Genomic DNA, 18,802 nt, shown 5'->3' on the forward strand with positions numbered 1-18,802 from the left:
ACCAATATCCCAACTTAGTGTCCGTTTCGTGATGTTTCTGTCGAAGAGAACACATAGAACGACCGGTAAATAAATCAAGAGCCCTTTAAAGTACAGCGGGGGAGACCACACGCGGCAGCGGGCGGGCAGGTCGCAGCGGCGCGGGGAGACCCCTGGGCAGGGCTGGCTCCCGTGCGGCCTGACGCCAGTCTCCAACGAGGAGAAGACGGGCGTCCGTCGGTCCGCACCCAAAAGAGTGAGCCCCAAGGATGTTGGGACCGAGGGGGTGGGCAACGAGCGGCTGCTTAGGGGTAAGAGATGGTGCAAGATGATTGGTCTCTGGCCCTTCAACGGCCCAGCACTGCGCAAGCGAGACAGTTGCACAGACCCCAGGACGGGGCGGCGAAAGGTAGGGAGGTGACGTCACTCCTGGGTGCCCGGCGTGGGCGTGGCTTATGCAGATGAGTGTCGCGCAGGGGCTGCCGCGTCCGCAGCCACCGAGGAAAGCGAGGAATTCCTCCACGGCGTGGGAGAGAGCGCGGTCCCCACATGTGAGCGGAGCGACAAGACTGCGCGTGTGACGGGGGGAGGCCCGCGATCGGGTGGGGCGAAGTGACCTTGTGTTAAGAGTGGAGGGTGGGCGGGTGTGAGTCGGGGCTGTGCGTGATTAAAGCATACTTACCTGGTAGGGGAGTTAGCATGATCACGAAGGTGGTTTTCCCAGGGCGAGGCTCACCCATTGCACTTGGGATGTGCTGACCCCTGCTATTTCCCCAAATGCGGGAAACTCAACTGCATAATTTGTGGTAGTTGGGGACTGCGTTCGCACTCTCCCCTGGTCATTTGTGGTTAAAACACCTTTTTTTTTCTCTTTATCATTAGTTATTTATTTACTTAGTCCTCAGGGTAGTAATAATTTGCTGTTGCCGAGTAGGCTTGTTTTTGTCACTTTCTTTTCTATCTAGCCTTGTGGCAAGTTATCGGACGATCCATTCTTCTTCCTGCCATCCTACCATTTTTTCCCCCGGAAAGGTTTGTAGAAAGTGCCTGTTTGGCCGCAAAATCAAGCAGAACGATGCTTTAGGGAGTTAGGTTGGACGCCTACTTAGAAGGCCGCTGAAGAGTTATTTCACCTCGGAGTTTTACTTTCTTAAGGCCAAACAGCACCAAAGGAACCCAGCTCTCAACACTGGGGTTCGAATATCAGCTGCTTCCTCTTGGTTCCAGTGCTGAACTTGCAACAGACCGGCACCGCTTTTCAATAGGTGTTTTAAAGCTAATACGTGAGTCACCCCGCATAGTCTTTCCCTTGAAGACAGAAACGGTGCTAGGACTCGATTCTTCCTTTGCCCATCGGGTTTTGTTCTTTGCCCTCTTTCTCCCTCCCTCCCTCCCTCCCTCCCTCTCTCTCTCTCTCTTTCAACACAACACCGTGAGTTTATTGTCTTCCTAACATCATCAGCTCGGTTCAAAACGCTCGAGTCTCTTCCCTAGCCATCCGGCTCCCGCCTCCTCCGCACCCCGCGGGGGGTCCCCCCACCCCTGTCCTCCGCTCCCCGCCCCTCGGCGGTCCAGTCCTCCATCTCCCTCGGCGTCCGGCCTCCCTGAGCGCCCGCCGCGCACTGCGCAGAGAGGCTGCGGCCCACGCCCGGGGTGACCTGCCCTGGCGCGTCCGCGCTCCGTGTCTACGAAGGGCCGACTCTAAAGCGCACTTGGGCTGCTTCGCGGAGCCCGGCTGGGCGCCCGGGCCGCGACCCCGCCAGCGTGGGGCCCCCACGGGCCCCGATCCCCGATCCCCGGCTGGCGGGCGGATTCCAGCATCCGGGAGGCGCGGGCTGCACGGGCCCTGCGGTCCTCGCCGGTGTGGCCGCCGCGGAGCCTCGGTGCACAGACTTCACCCTCCGCGCCCAGCCGAGGCCCGGGCGCGTGCACTTGGCGCCGCAACCGACGGCGGGGACCCGCCACTGCTGAGGGAACCACAGGCTGGCCCGAGGTCGCTCCGCCGGGGCGGACGGGCGAGCAGACGCGGACCGCGGCGCCAGACCCAGCAGGACCGGACTGACTGAGCTCGCCAGACATCGCTAGCAACGGGTGAACGTGCTTCACACACCGCTGGGCGCGTGGCTCGCCGTGATCGTATAGTGGTTAGTACTCTGCGTTGTGGCCGCAGCAACCTCAGTTCGAATCCGAGTCATGGCATGTCGTCATTCTTCTTGCTCCAGTACACCACTCCGTCCCTCGTATACTAACAATTTCACAGTCTATCTCCCTTGCTTCCTCTGTCACTGGGTTTCTTCTATCTGGTACTTTGTTTTAGACATAAGCTTGTTTTGTAGTTTTCTTCTTCCCCCTCTTAATCATCTCCCAACATCTTTTTTTCATAGATTTATTGCTTCGTGAATTTCACATCAGACACCTCATTCAAACACGTCTCCAAGTCTCCTTGCATAACAATAGTAATAATTAGCCCCTAATTACAACTATAGTAATAACAACACTGCTTTTTGTTTTTTGAAGAAGGGAGCAAGACATTAATTTGGTGCAGGGAAGGCAGAAAACGCAAGGAAATACAACCAGGAGGCAAGAAAGCCGTACATGGAGACAGACATCTCCCTTATTCATCACTGTGCCTTGTTTTAGAATACCATCAAGAAGATATGAGTTTTTTCAGGTATTGCTTTTTGTTATTGATGAGATCAACATGAATCCTTATCTTTTACCAAACTTGACTTTGATATTCTTCATCACTGGTCTGTGTAAAGCTACTTTGCAAGTTCTGTATATATATATATATATATATATATATATATATATATATATATATATATATATATATATATATATATACTGAGTTCAGGATCAGCCTGGCACAGAGCAAGGGTAGATCCAGGTCCTGTAGAACTTGTAATTTCTAGAAAGGGTACCCACAGCACGCTTATCATTTGTGCTTAACAGAGGCAAGCAGATATCTAAATTATTTTGCTAAGTTTAAGGGAAATAAATAATTGTTGTCTCCTAAGTAGCAAGAGGCTAGGTTCACAGGATTCTGATTTATATGATAATCAAAAAGATAGCTGAAGTCATTTACTGCATTTATATATAAATTAAGTGACTGGGCCTATGAGCTGCAAGAAAAAAAAACTATCAAGGTAAAGTTTTCAGAATAGCAAGAGAGAATTGCTTGGGGAACTGTCACAGGCAGCACATAGAGAGAAAGAGAGCTGCCTGGAGATCTTCAGCGAAAACTCATTAGAAATAAAAATGATTGAACAAAGAGAAATCTGGTTGTAAAGTTTTCTTGAGGAGAAAATAGGACACCAGCTTGCCCCATAATTCTAGTCATTTCTTTTTCTACTATCAGACACCCCTTCCTTAAAATCTATCTCCAAGCTATATCTGCTCCTACAACTGATTCATAATTTATGGAGCGTCACTGACTTACTGAGACTGGATGTAAGTCAGAGAGTAAAAAGTGGAGGAAATGATCTAATGGGACCCCAAACAGTTCCAGAAAAACCAGGGCTTTTAAAAGATCAACATCCAGAAATTCTGGGCAGAAGATTTTGTAACTCTCTGCCTTTAGTCACCTCATCTTTTTTGAGCTGACACTGACAAAGAAAGGACACACTTGAAAAAGAAAAGAAAACATAAAAAAAAGAAAACACAAAACAAACAGGTATGTTTATGCATTACTGGAAATCCAGGCTAAAGTGTGCCTAATCCAGGAATTTTTCACATCACTGTTCCATGACTCCCTGTGCCTTTCCAAGGACCACATCTTCCTCACTGGTTTACAGTGAGATGGAAATCCAGCTTACTTTGGCCTCTCTCTCATTTCTCTAAGCTCCCCATTCTCACTGTCAAGTAGACTCCTCCTCCATCTTGCAGACATAAATATGGGTGAACTCTCTAGGGACTAATTGAAAGCCCTGAGAGCAGTGGGTGTTGTGACATCACGGATGACATCACAGGGGATGCCCAGAGCTCTCCAGGATACACTAGAATGTTCAGACAAGGGATTGTTTATGTCATGGGGAACAGGTTTTTTCTTCCTGTTAATGTTCTCCCTCTACTGAACAGAAGCTGAGGTGCCCATCCCGGGAGACTCTCCTGGGACACAAATGTTGATCACCTCCCTTTCAAAAGCCAGAGTTCTCAGCCACTGAGATTTGTCAGTGTCAGAACAATGGGAAAGTGGTTTGCTTTATTTCCAAATGTGTTAGCTGTGGAGACCTGGGTCAGGATGGAGAGGAGAGCCAGCCCATCACGTTGGCAGCAGAAGACTTGAGATGTCCACTTTCTTCCTAGGCTTTGGCTGCATGAACTTGTTAGAAGGCAGCTCCAGGGTCACCTTCAGCATGTGGAGATTCAGGACGGGAGGGACGTTCTCAGGATAGTCTTGCTTGGAGATGATGGCTGCGGACAGTGATCAGGAAAACAAAATGACTCAGATCTGACACTGTGATGGAGAGATGAAAACAAAGGGTGTAGTGCATTCTCTGTATTCCCTGCTCTGTCAGTCAGGCTATGAGAAAGCCATCTAACCAGACACTTCCCAACAGTTGTGTGTCCAAATTTGTCAACAAATGTCCAAATTCTCCATTTCCCAAACAGCTCTCATCTGTCCCTCAGCCACTTCCAACCCATTCTACAACTGAATTGACCACAGTGTACCACACCCGAATGCCTCCAAGTGTGGTCTAAATGTCTCAAATCTAACAACACCCAACCACAGATCTCTGCAGATCACAGCTCCTATTATCCTGGAGATGAGTGTTTTCTGGAGAGAGATAATGACCACCAAGCCTGAGCATGGACAGTGAAGTCTAGCCCTGTCTCTAGAGTCCTTCCTTGCATGGGAAGGATATAGCTGTGAAGCCCTATATGGCCATATAGTTATAAATTTCACATTCTCATGGAAAAGACTTTTTTGCCCTTCATGGTTAAAATCCTAATCACAATCTCAAAATTAATCATTTTAATATCAAGAATGGATTCTTCAGTAGACCCAGTCATAAAATTAATTTTATTTAGCAAACTTGACTATAAAGGAACCATGTCCATGGTTTAATTTTTGTATACCTTTCTTCAATTTTATCAATAATATTTTCTATATAAATGAATTTTATCACAAAATGTTAATGGTGAAATGGTTAACATAGAGATATATCTATACTAAGTGAACAAGCACATAGAAAATATTCTGATAAAATTTAAGATGTTAATGGAAAATACTTCAGATAAAAATAGAATTATATTAAAAAGTTAAAATAGAATTCATGGAAATAATACAATTAAAATAAATGGTAGACATAGCATCCTGATACACTTATATAAGATGGCCGTATGATGTGATAGTTTTCTGTTTTCAGTGGGTGTGTATGTCATCCTTACACCTGCCAAATGTTTTGTAATTGTGAATGAAACACACATACACACACACACACACACACATTTTCTCTTAATTTTATATGCATTAAAGAGTATATTGGGTAAATATTTTTAAACATTTTGCATCTAACATATTCACTGTATGATTGAAGAGTTACACTGAATGTATTTCTAATAAAATTGAAGAAATTTATGAAATGTGTTAAAATTGAAGATTTACATGGAAAATATTTCTGAAACTATTGAAGAAATATATAGAAAAAGTGTTAAAAGATCAGAATGCATTGTTAAATAATAATGGTAAAATAGACAACATAGAAAATATATTTTTATTAATTGACTAAGGACATAGAACATTTTCTGATGTTCTATGTCCTAATTAAAAATATTAATGGAAAATATTTCTGATAAAATTGAAGAAGCATAGAAAAAAGTGTTAACATTGAAGATTTTCATGGAAAATAATACAAATAAAATTGTAGACATAGAAAATATTCCTAAACTAATTCAAGAATTGAGTCAAAATATAGTCTGATAACATTAAAGGTTTACATCGAATATATTGCTGAAAAAAATGAAGAAATATATAAATATGTGTTCAAATTAAAGGTTTTCATGTATAATAATACAGAATAAAGTATAGACATATTAAACAGTTCTAAAATAATTGAAGAAGGAAGCACAAGCACTTTCTGATAAAATTCATTTGCATAGAAATATTATTGATAAAATTGAAGAATGGTATACAAAAATTAAATAAATACCAAGAAAAAGTGGTAAAATTGAAAAATTTGATCAACAGTAATAATGGTAAAATGGTTAACATAGAAATATATCTATACTAAGTGAACAAACACATAGAAAATATTCTGATAAAATTTAAGATGTTGATGGAAAATATTTCTGATAAAAATAGAATTATACTAAAAAGTTAAAATAGAATTCATGGAAATAATAAAATTAAAATAAACGGTAGATATAGAAAACATCTATACTAGTTAAAGAGTTAAGTAGATATATTTTCTGATAAAAAATGAAGATTTTGATGGAAATTTTTTGTCATATTTTTGAAGAAATATATATACAAAAGTGGTAAAATTGAATATATTCATGGAAAATAATCCAGGTAAAGTCGTAGACATAAAAACATCTAAAATATTGTAAAAGGTAGTAGAAACATTTTCTTATAGAATTGAAAATGTTCTTAGACAATATTTCTAATATAATTAAAGAAATACATATAAAGTGTTAAAATCGAAGAGTTTGTTAGAAAATAATAATGGTAAAAATGTAAACATAGGACATTTACTTTTACTAAATGTCCAAGAACACAGAAAAATATGATGATAAAACTGAAAGTTTTGATGTCAATTATTTCTGATAAAATTAAAGAAGCATAGAAAATTGTTAAAATTAAAGATTAACATGAAAAACATTATTGATAAAATTGAAGAAAGTTATAGAAAATGTGTCAAAATCGGAGAATATGGTGAAAAATAATCGTGGTTAAATATACCCCTAGAAAATATACCTGTACTAATTGACCAAGAAAATAGAATACTTTTTCTGGTCAAATTTAATTTTTTTTAAATTTTTTATTTGGTATATTTTTATTTACATTTCAAATGTTGTCCACTTTCCTGGTTCACCCCTCCCCCAAAAATCCCATGAGCCATCTCTCCTTCCCCAATCAACCCTTCCCGGCTTCCCTGGGCTTTCATTTCTCTACACTAAGGCATCAAGTCTTTCCAGGACCAGGGGCCTCTCCCCCATTTGGTGTCTAACAAGTTCATCCTCTGTTTCTGATGCGTCTGGGGCCATGGGTAACTAACTCCATGTGCACTCTTTGGTTGATGGTTTTGTCCCTGGGAGCTCTGCGGGGTACTGGGTGACACATATTGTTGTTCCTCCTGTGGCGCTGCAAACCCCTTCAGCTCCTTGGGTCCTTTCTCTAGCTCCCCCATTGTTGACCCTGTGCTCAGTGCAATGGCCGGGTGAGAGTGTCCCCCTCTGTATTTGTCATGCACTAGCAGAGCCTCCCAGGTGACAGCTGTATCCGGCTCCTGTCACCCAGCACTTGTGGGCACCCACAATAGTGTCTGGGTTGTGTAACTGTACATGGGATGCATCCCTGGGCGGGGCAGTCTCTGGCTGGTCTTTCCCTCAGACTCTGCTCAAACTTTTGTCCCTGTGTCTCATTCTGTGGGTATTTTTTCCCTTTCAACAAAGGAGCCAAGGATCCGTACTTTGTTCTTCCTATGTCTTGGGCATCATTTGTTATGTGAATTGTGTCTTGGGTATTCCATGCGTCTAGGCTTTTCTATCAAAATCTTCAATTTGATCAATTTTTTCTATGTCCTTAGACAAATTGTATAGGTATATTTTCTATGTAAAGTCTTTTACCATTTTGATTTTCCAACTAATTCTTCAATTTTAACTCATATTTTTCTGTAAACAATTTCATCTGAATTGTTTCCCATGAAAATTTTCAATTTAACAATTCTTCTCAATATATCTTCAAAATTTATCAGAAATATTTTCCATGAGAATTATGACTTTTATCAGAAATCTTTTGTATGTACTTGATCATTTAGTAAAATACATTTTCTGTTTATCTTTTTACCATTATTATTTTCCAATAAATTCTTCAATTTTAACACTTTATTTTTCAATTTATTCCTAAAATTTGCCTGTGCACTAATTTTAGATATATTTTCTTTGTCATTCTTTTAATGTGTTTTAATTTCAATGCCAAATCTCAATTTGAAATATTTTTCGATATATTTCTTCGATTTTATCAGAAATATATTCCATGAAATCTATCAATTTGATTAGAATTTTTCAATATGGTTTGTCAGTTTTGATGTGTTATCTATGTGTACAATTTCATGTGTATTACTTTTCATCAAATTCTTCAATTTTAACACATATATTTATATATTTCTCCAATTTCATCGAAAAGGCTTTCTATGAAAGGTTTTTTTTTCAGAAAATTTTCTACTTACTCTTTCAATTTGTAAAGGTTTTCAATGCTTACTATTTGACAAGTGTCAATTTCCATCAAAATATTCTATTTTAACTTTTCTTTCTATATATTTCTTCAACTTTATCACATATTTTCAATGATATCTCCCATTTTATCTTAAAATTGTTCTACAAGCTTTGTCAGTTTGCATTAATACAGACTCTATTATGGGAAATTATTTCCCATCCAATATTTTAATTTCAAACTTTTTTCTATATATTTCTTCCATTTTTTCAAAAATGTTTTTCCATGTAAATTTTCTATTTATTCAAAATTTTCAGTGTGAGTATTCATTTAGATTAGGAATGTTTTCTACTTCCATCTCTTTTAATTTGGATTCCAAGTTTCAATATTAACCCATTTTCCTATATATTTGTTCGATTTTATCAAAATAATTTTCCATGAAAATCTTCAATTTCATCTGAATATTTTACTACATGTAGTGTCAATTAGTTTTGACATACTAACTATGTATACACTTTAATTTACATTATTTTTATCGAATTCTTCACTGTAAAACTTTTTCTTATATATTTCTTAAATTGTATCAGATATTTTTCCATAAAATCTTTGATTCAATCAGAAAAGTTGTCTACATTGCTTGTCAGTTAGTATAGATACATTTTGTCTTAGTACTATTTTATCTATATTATTTTCTATCCTATTCTTCAGTTTGACATGTCTTTCTTTACATTTCTTCCATTCTTTTGAAATGACTCTCACAAACATCTGGAATTCTATCAGAAAATTTCTCTACATCTTTTGTCAGTTAGTATTCATACATTTACTACTACTAGCATTTTGACTATATCATTTCCCTTTGAATTCTTCTATTTTAACCCTTTTTCTATGTATTTCTTCAATTTTATCAGAAAGTTTTATATTTATAATTCCTTTTAATTATTTTAAAAATGTTTTTCATGCCAACTATTTAACTGTAATATTTTCTATCCACAGCTGCTGCTGACCATGGTTGGGGAATTAGACAATAAATTGTTAGTTTTCTACAGCAAAAATGGAGTGGGTGAATGGGTAGATTGAGGAGTACCCATGGGAAGGTAGCAGGGTGTGAAATGGGTGCCACCTGATGGGTAACCTAGAAGGGGAATAATATGTGAAATGTAAACAAACAGAATAATCAATAAAAAAGAAAGAATAAATGAAACAGACCTTTGTAAATTTAATGATAGGGTTACTGCTACTTATTGAAACTACTCAAGAGTTCTATGTCCCTCCTGTCAGATGAGGATGTAGCTGAGTAAATATTATTTCTAAATAATATACGGGCGCACCATTTCCTGTTACCAACTACTGGGAAGCCATGTTCAAGTGTGCCTACTCCAGGAAATTTCACTTCACTGTTCCATGACACATTGTGCCTTTCCCAGGACCACATCTTCCTTGCTGGTTTACAGTGAGATGGAAAAACAGCTTCCTTTGGCCTCTCTCTCATTTCTCTAAGCTCCCCATTCTCACTCTCAAGTAGACTCCTCCTCCATCTTGCACACATAAATATGGGTGAACTCTCTAGGGACTAATTGAAAGCCCTGAGAGCAGTGGGTGTTGTGACATCACTGGTGACATCACAGGGGATGCCCAGAGCTCTCCAGGATTCACTAGAATGTTCAGACAAGGGATTGTTTATGTCATGGGGAACAGGCTTTTTCTTCCTGTTAATGCTCTCCCTCTACTGAACAGAAGCTGAGGTGCCCATCCCGGGAGACTCTCCTGGGACACAAATGTTGATCACCTCCCTTTCAAAAGCCAGAGGTCTCAGCCACTGAGATTTGTCAGTGTCAGAACAATGGGAAAGTGCTGTGCTTTATTTCCAAATGTGTTAGCTGTGGAGACCTGTGTCAGGATGGAGAGAAGAGCCAGCCCATCACGTTGGCAGCAGAAGACTTGAGATGTCCACTTTCTTCCTAGGCTTTGGCCGCATGAACTTGTTAGAAGGCAGTTCCAGGGTCACCTTCAGCATGTGGAGATTCAGGACGGGAGGGACGTTCTCAGGATGGTCTTGCTTGCAGATGATGCTTGTGGAGAGGAATCAGGAAAACAAGATGACTCAGATCTGACACTGTAACTGAGAGATGAAAACAGATGGTATAGTGCATTCTCTGTATTCCCTGCTCTGTCAGTCAGGCTGTGAGAGACCCATCTCACCAGACACTCCCCAACAGTTGTGTGTCCAAATTTGTCAACCAATGTCCAAATCCTCCATTTCCCAAACAGCTCTCATCTCAGTCACTTCCAACCTGTTCTATAACTGAATTTACGACAGTGTACCACACCCGACTGCCTCCAAGTGTGGTCTAAATGTCACAAATCTAACAACACGCCATTACTCCATGCAGATCACATGCCCTGTTTTCCAGGAGATAAGTGTTTCCTGGAGAGAGATAATGACCACCAAGCCTGAGCATGGACAGTGATCTCTAGCCTGGTCTCTAGAGTCCTTCCTTGCAGGGGAAGGATATAGCTGTGAAGCCCTATGTGGCCATATAGTTATAAATTTCATATTCTCATGGAAAAGACACATTTTTTGGCCTGAATGTTAAGAATCCTAATTACAATCTCAAAATTAATCCAGAATTAGCTCTCTTGTGATCTGAATCTGGAGGCTCAGAGATACAAGTTTCTGACTTGGATGTTGGCGAGGAGATTTTGAAGCATAGTTTCTGTGAATTCCAAAAGATTGAGATAAGGAGATCTCCAAGTTCAAGATCATCTGGGATTAAAGTCACAGTAGCACATGGCTTTAATCTGGGCCACGCCCCCTGCTGGAGACTGACAGGCTTTAATCTGGGCCACGCCCACTGCTGGAGACTGACAGCCTTAAATCTGAGCCACACCCTCTCCTGGAGACCTACAGAAGGACATTGGAAGGAGGCAGACACTCTTCTCTGCCTGCTTGCCTCATCGGACTGAGAGACTGCTAGATCCTTGGACGTGCATCTAGAGCTACTGCTGACCATGTTTGGGGAGTTGGACTGCACACTGTGAGTCCTCGAGAAACTCCCTAAATATATAGAGACCACCCATATGTTCTGTGAATCAAAAGAGCCCTGACTAATAAAAACATTGGAATGGGACAGTGGGGAATTATGATGGGACAGTGGGGCACTGTGATGGGACAGTGGGGCATTGTGATGGGACATCGGGGCATTGTGATGTGAAAATGTATCATTGTGATGGGAGAGTGGGTCTCTGTGATGTGATAGTGGGGCACGATGATCAGAGAATGAGACATTGTGATGGGACAGTGGGGCACTGTGATGGACAGTGGTGCACTGTGATGGGACAGTGGGGCACTGTGATGGGACAGTGGGGCACTGTGATGGGACAATGGGGCATCGTGATGGGACAGTAGGGTACTGTGATGGGACAGTGGGGCAGTGTGATGGGACAGTGGGACACTGTGATGGGACAGTGGGGCACTGTGAAAGGACAATGAGACATTGTGATGGGACAATGGGGCATTGTGATGGGAGTGTGGGGCATTGTGATGGGACAATGGGGCATTGTGATGGGAGAGTGGGGCATTGTGATGGGACAATGGGGCATTGTATTGGGAGTGTGGGGCATTGTGATTGGACAATGGGGCATTGTGATGTGACAGTGTGTCATTGTGATGGGTCAGTGGGGAATTGTGATGAGACATTGGGGCACTGTGATGGGACAGTGGGACATTGTGATAGGACAAAATACCAGTAATGCCAACACAGAACACAACAAATGCATTCACAAACGTGTGATGTTTGCAAGCTATGAAGTACCCTTGGGTATGGCACTTGCCTTAATAGCCTTCTGTTTCTCTGCATTCACAGCTGTGGTACTCTGTGTCTTTGTGAAGCACCATGACACTCCTATTGTGAAGGCCAATAACAGAATCCTCAGCTCCATATTATTCATTTCGCTCATGTTCTGTTTTCTGTGCTCCTTTTTCTTCATTGGCAATCCTAACAAAGCAACTTGTATCTTACAGCAAATCGCATTGGGAATTGTGTTCACTGTGTCTGTTTCCACAATTCTGGCCAAAACAATCACTGTGGTTCTGGCTTTCAAAATCACAGACCCAGGAAGAAAGTAGAGAAACTTCCTAGTTTCTGGGACACCCAACTACGTTATTCCCATATGTTCCCTATTCCAATGTATTCTGTGTGCAATATGGCTAGCAGTTTTTCCTCCCTTTGTCGATATTGATGAACACTCTGAGTATGGCCACATCATCATTGTGTGCAACAAGGGCTCAGTTACTGCATTGTACTGTGTACTGGGATCCTTGGCCTGCCTGGCCCTTGGAAGCTTCACTGTTGCTTTCTTTGCAAGGAATCTGCCTGACACATTCAATGAAGCCAAGTACTTGACCTTCAGCATGCTGGTGTTCTGCAGTGTCTGGGTCACTTTCCTCCCTGGCTACCATAGCACCAAGGGCAAGGTCATGGTTGCTGTGGAGATCTTCTCCATCTTGGCCTCCAGTGCAGAGATGCTTGGATGCATCTTTGTGCGCAAGATCTACATCATTTCAATAAGACCAGACAGAAATTCTATCCAAAAGCTCAGGGAAAAATCATATATCTAAAGAAATATTTAAAGAATTCTGTCAAACGTTGACACATATCTATCAATTATTGGATTACAGTAATGTATCTAATGCATGTGTCTAGTTTTGAAATCACTGTCACTGGCTCCTCTATTGATGGCTAGAAGTATCATATCTGCCCGTCTTGAGAACTTTCTCCAAAAAATCTTACCTCATTCAGTTGCTTTGTTTATTCTGGAAGAAATAAAGTTCTCAAATCCTTATATTTTTATTGATCATTTTTCTTTTGTGGATATTTTTCCCCTGGTAACTTCCAAGAAAATTTGATAAGACAGTTGTACCTATGACCTTGTAGAGAAAGTGATTTCCAGAACAGACATAGCTACTAATAGAAACCACGTCCCAAATCAAACAAACAAATTAACTAAATAATCTACAAAGAAGAAATCAGATCACAATTACTTATTCCCAGTAGGAGCACATATATGACAGTGCACTGCCTGTTTTTCACCTATTCTTCAATATATTGGACAGTATTCTGAGGCAGAAAATTTCTTTATCTCGAGTACAAAATATTATATCCAACAATGTGCAGAAGCTGTGGAACCCAGTGGTTGAATTATGGAATAGCTGGAATAGGCTGACGGATAGGGTGACCCATAGGAAGACCAACAATTTCAACTACCCCAGACAACCAAAATCTCTCACACACTATTCCACTAACCAGGCAACATAAACCAGCTGACAAGAGGCCCTCACATATATGGCATAAGATGACCTGGTTTGGCCTCAGTGGGAGAAGACACATTGACCCCCTGAGAATTGGTAGGACCCAGGAATTGGGAAGGTCTGAAAGTTGTGAGGTGTGGATATCCTCTTGGAGATGGGAGAGGAGGTATGTGAAGGGGAAGAGTCAGGGGGCAAATGAGGAGGGCGATAACTACATAAGTTTAAATAATAAAGGTTAAATAATTAAAAGAACAGAATAAAATAAACATGTAGATATGTGAACATGCTATTATAATGAATGTATGGAAGGGATTGGTAAAACTACTGATATAGGCTTGTAGTTAATTTTTCTCCGAGTCTGCCCTTGGTGTGTAGTTCTGAATGAGGTCCTTGACTCAAAAATTCTGGAAGATATAATGGGCGCCAGGTGCTTTGATAATGCTGCTTCCTAGAAAATGATATTTCCAAAAAGACAATTGAGTGTATGTAGATGTACTAAATTCTTCACATCTGTCAATGCTACTCACAAAATGGGATGCAGAATGGATTTAAAATGCATCAACATTAACAAAACCCCTCCTCAAGTCAAGACTGTGCTTCCATTCCTTGCCAGACCTTTCACATATCTCAGGTCAGTTTTGCACTCCCATAGCATTTGTGCCTGTCCTCCAAGAACCTCATCCATCTGCACTCCCACCCAGCACTGGAGGAGGACACACCATTGCAACTGAGGCTGGTCAGCTGTTTTCTCCTCTCATTTGTGAGCAGTGATCCTGCACTCATCACGACCTGACTTCATAGCTTGCTTGAGAATTCCTCACAGCACTTCCTATTCTTCTTACTGAAATCAAGGAGGATAACCAGTTACTTGACTTGCATGAGGGATATAAAGCTGCCCCATCAGTGGAAGGATTCCCAGGCTTTAAACATTAAAGAGGGATTTTAGGAAACAAATGTTTTGCTTTGTAGCCTCTTAAAATTCCCTTCCACCAGATAGAAGGTATGAAACAACCCCGTGAGAAAACCAGAAAACAGATGACAAACTCTGTGGAGCACTATTATTATTCAGCAAATCTTTCTCAATGGCAAGGTGGGGAAAAAACTAACAGTAGTGTTTTCAGAGGTTCTCTAGGTCAACATATCTCATAGAGAGAGTGAATTTTTCTGTGCATGTAGAAAGAAGGTTTAGTATAATGTCCCAGAGACAGCTGTCCTCTTCTTCAAATAATGCTTGTCTGCCAAGGGAAACTTCAAAAGCAAGAACTTATCTTCTGGGGAAAAGGAGCAGCAATTTCCCTGAGCCCAGCATGAAGACAGAATACAAAACACTTGTTTCCTAAAATCATCCATTAAAGTTAATAGCCTGGGAACCCATCCCCTTGTAGTTCAGATTGACTCCCCCACTGCACCTGAAGAATGGGCTATACAAGCAATTCACCTTGATTACAGGAAGAGGAAGGCAAGTGCTGTGAGGGAAGCTCAGGCAAAGTTTGAATTTAGGTCCTGGTAAGTGCAGGGTCATTGCTAACAAGGAGAGGAGCAGGCAGCTGAGTAGTTCCGGGTACATCTGTGCAAGTTCACTGTGGCTGCGCAAGCCAGAATAGTTCACTATTTCCTGCTCTGAAATCTGCTGTTCTGTGCTGTGCTGTGAGGGGACCTCAGGGAAGCTCTGAATTCGAGACATGGTAAGCACAGGATATCTGCCCAAAATGGGGAGGAACAGGTGGTTGAGCAGTGAGTGCTGGGATGGAGGGTCTTTTCAGGAATTAGATGGGAAACATCAGCTAGATGTGACTAGGTGTGAGGTTTCTAGTGGTTCTTACTTGCTAAATCAGGCACTGACCTCTGAATATCTTCCCTATCATGGCTGAATCGTTCTAAATCATTTGGACCACTGAGTTGATTTTAGAAATATCATGGCTGCTTTTTTTTTTTTTTTAATTCTGCAGCATGTTTCCAAAACATTTTTTTTGTTTTACACTATTTATTGAGAGGGCTGATATGAATCTAATAGCTTTATATTACATGTGACTGGTTTCTGTTTTCTTTTCTTTATTATTTTCTTCTTCTTTTGCACTATTCCTATTTCTTTACATGTACAGTGTTTTGAATATTGTGTGGTGAGGAGACTTTTTTTTTATTCCAATCTATTTCATATTTTGGATGCTTCTTATACCTTAATAGGAATCATAGTTTTAGTTTAGAAATTGTTCATTTAGGATTTCATTAAAAGTACTTCCTTGTCTTTGAGATAATATTCATCTTCTATTACAGTCATTTCTAGTATTTGCTTTTGATATGTTGCAGTGTTCCTGTTTATTTAGTATCAGGAAACTTTTAGACTACAAATATTTTTTGATCAATTAGTCCATTTATTCATTTAATCCTCCTTTCCTGTTTGGCATGTGAACCTTACATCTGTAGTAGTCAACGTGCAGGCAATTTCAATGGCCTGCTCTCAGGGACTTAGCTCCTGCTTAAGTCATTACCTGCCTCCATCAACTGCTGCTGTTGTCAGGAGTGCTTTAGATACATGGAGCACTAGCTTCAGCTGCTCTCCATATTTCTTCCCTGTTTCTGTTCTCTACACACGCCCCTTCTTTAGTCTTTCTCTACTCTCATCATGTTCTCTTTGCTCCATATAGGTATTCCAGTTTGTAGGTTCTCACTCCTGTCCTTTCCATAAAACAACCTCTTTTGTATCAGATCTCTTGCATGTTTTAATTTTTGAGGACATGCTGTGACAGGACAATTTGAATTTCTTGGTGACATATTTCCCTGGCTGATCTTCATTATATTCCTCTTCTGGTGTGTACACATCTGGGTTTGTGGTGATAATAGGTCTAGATTCTGGTCTCTGGGTTTGTCTTGTTTGGGTGGTAATTTTATTCCTGAATTACTGTTTGCTGTCTGTATTTTCAGAGAATGTTGGCTGCGTTTTGCCTCTTTTTTTTTTGATTTTTTTTATTCGATATAATTTATTTACATTTCAAATGATTTCCCCTTTTCTAGTCCCCCACTCCCCGAAAGTCCCTTAAGTCCCCTTCTCTTTCCCTGTCCTCCCACCCACCCCTTCCCACTTCCCTGTTCTGGTTTTGCCGAATACTGTTTCACTGAGTCTCTCCAGAACCAGGGGCCAGTCCTCCTTTCTCCTTGTACCTCATTTGATGTGTGGATTATGTTTGGGTATTCCAGTTTTCTAGGTTAATAACCACTTATTCGTGAGTGCATACCATGATTCACCTTTTGAGTCTGGGTTACCTCACTTATTATGATGTTCTCTAGCTCCATCCATTTGCCTATGAATTTCATGAATTCATTGTTTCTAATGGCTGAATAGTACTCCATTGTGTAGATATACCACATTTTTTGTATCCACTCTTCTGTTGAGGGATACCTGGGTTCTTTCCAGCATCTGGCAATTATAAATAGGGCTGCTATGAACATAGTAGAGCATGTATCCTTATTACATGGTGTGGAATCCTCTGGGTATATGCCCAGGAGTGGTATAGCAGGATCTTCTGGAAGTGAGGTGCCCAGTTTTCGGAGGAACCGCCAGACTGATTTCCAGAGTGGTTGTAACAATTTGCAGCCCCACCAGCAGTGGAGGAGTGTTCCTCTTTCTCCACACCCTCTCCAACACCTGCTGTCTCCTGAATTTTTAATCTTAGCCATTCTGACTGGTGTAAGATGAAATCTCAGGGTTGTTTTGATTTGCATTTCCCTAATGACTAATGAAGTTGAGCATTTTTTAAGATGCTTCTCCGCCATCCGACGTTCTACAGGTGAGAATTCTTTGTTTAACTCTGTACCCCATTTTTTAATAGGGTTGTTTGGTTTTCTGGAGTCTAACTTCTTGAGTTCTTTATATATATTGGATATTAGCCCTCTATCTGATGTAGGATTGGTGAAGATCTTTTCCCAATTTGTTGGTTGCCGATTTGTCCTCTTGATGGTGTCCTTTGCCTTACAGAAACTTTGTAATTTTATGAGGTCCCATTTGTCAATTCTTCCTCTTAGAGCATTCGCTATTGGTGTTCTGTTCAGAAACTTTCTCCCTGTACCGATGTCCTCAAGGGTCTTCCCCAGTTTCTTTTCTATTAGCTTCAGGGTGTCTGGCTTTATGTGGAGGTCCTTGATCCATTTGGATTTGAGCTTAGTACAGGGAGACAAGGATGGATCAATTTGCATTCTTCTGCATGCTGCCCTCCAGTTGAACCAGCACCATTTGTTGAAAAGGCTATCTTTTTTCCATTGGATGTTTTCAGCCTCTTTGTCGAGGATCAAGTGGCCATAGGTGTGTGGGTTCATTTCTGGATCTTCAATCCTGTTCCATTGATCCTCCTGTCTGTCACTGTACCAATACCATGCAGTTTTTAACACTATTGCTCTGTAGTATTGCTTGAGGTCAGGGATACTGATTCCCCCAGATTTTCTTTTGTTGCTGAGAATAGTTTTAGCTATCCTGGGTTTTTTGTTGTTCCAGATGAATTTGATAATTGCTCTTTCTAACTCTGTGAAGAATTGAGTTGGGATTTTGATGGGTATTGCATTGAATCTGTATATTGCTTTTGGCAAAATGGCCATTTTAACTATATTGATTCTACCGATCCATGAGCATGGGAGGTTTTCCCATTTTTTGAAGTCTTCTTCCATTTCCTTCTTCAGAGTCTTGAAGTTCTTGTCATACAGATCTTTCACATGTTTGGTAAGAGTCACCCCAAGATACTTTATATTGTTTGTGGCTATTGTGAAGGGGGTCATTTCCCTTATTTCTTTCTCAGCCTGCTTATCCTTTGAGTATAGGAAGGCCACTGATTTGCTTGTGTTGATTTTATAACCTGCCACTTTGCTGAAGTTGTTTATCAGCTGTAGGAGCTCTCTAGTGGAGTTTTTTTGGGTCACTTAGGTAGACTATCATGTCGTCTGCAAATAATGAAAGTTTGACTTCTTCCTTTCCAATTTGTATCCCTTTGACCTCCTTATGTTGTCGAATTGCCCAAGCTAGTACCTCAAGTACAATATTGAAAAGATAAGGAGAAAGGGGGCAGCCTTGTCTGGTCCCTGATTTCAGTGGGATTGCTTCAAGTTTCTCTCCATTTAGTTTGATGCTGGCTACCGGTTTGCTGTATATT

General features: G+C 40.8%; 1 non-coding gene across 1 annotated transcript; it reads left to right on the forward strand.

Moving 5' to 3' along the window:
• The first annotated feature begins 653 nt into the window (after positions 1 to 653).
• LOC127673419 (U1 spliceosomal RNA) lies at positions 654 to 817 on the forward strand. The gene has a single exon (XR_007975158.1). It is a non-coding gene; the product is annotated as a U1 spliceosomal RNA (small nuclear RNA).
• Positions 818 to 18,802: the final 17,985 nt, after the last annotated feature.

The sequence above is a fragment of the Apodemus sylvaticus genome, chromosome 22, assembly GCF_947179515.1.
Source record: "Apodemus sylvaticus chromosome 22, mApoSyl1.1, whole genome shotgun sequence".
NCBI classification, from domain to species: domain Eukaryota; kingdom Metazoa; phylum Chordata; class Mammalia; order Rodentia; family Muridae; genus Apodemus; species Apodemus sylvaticus.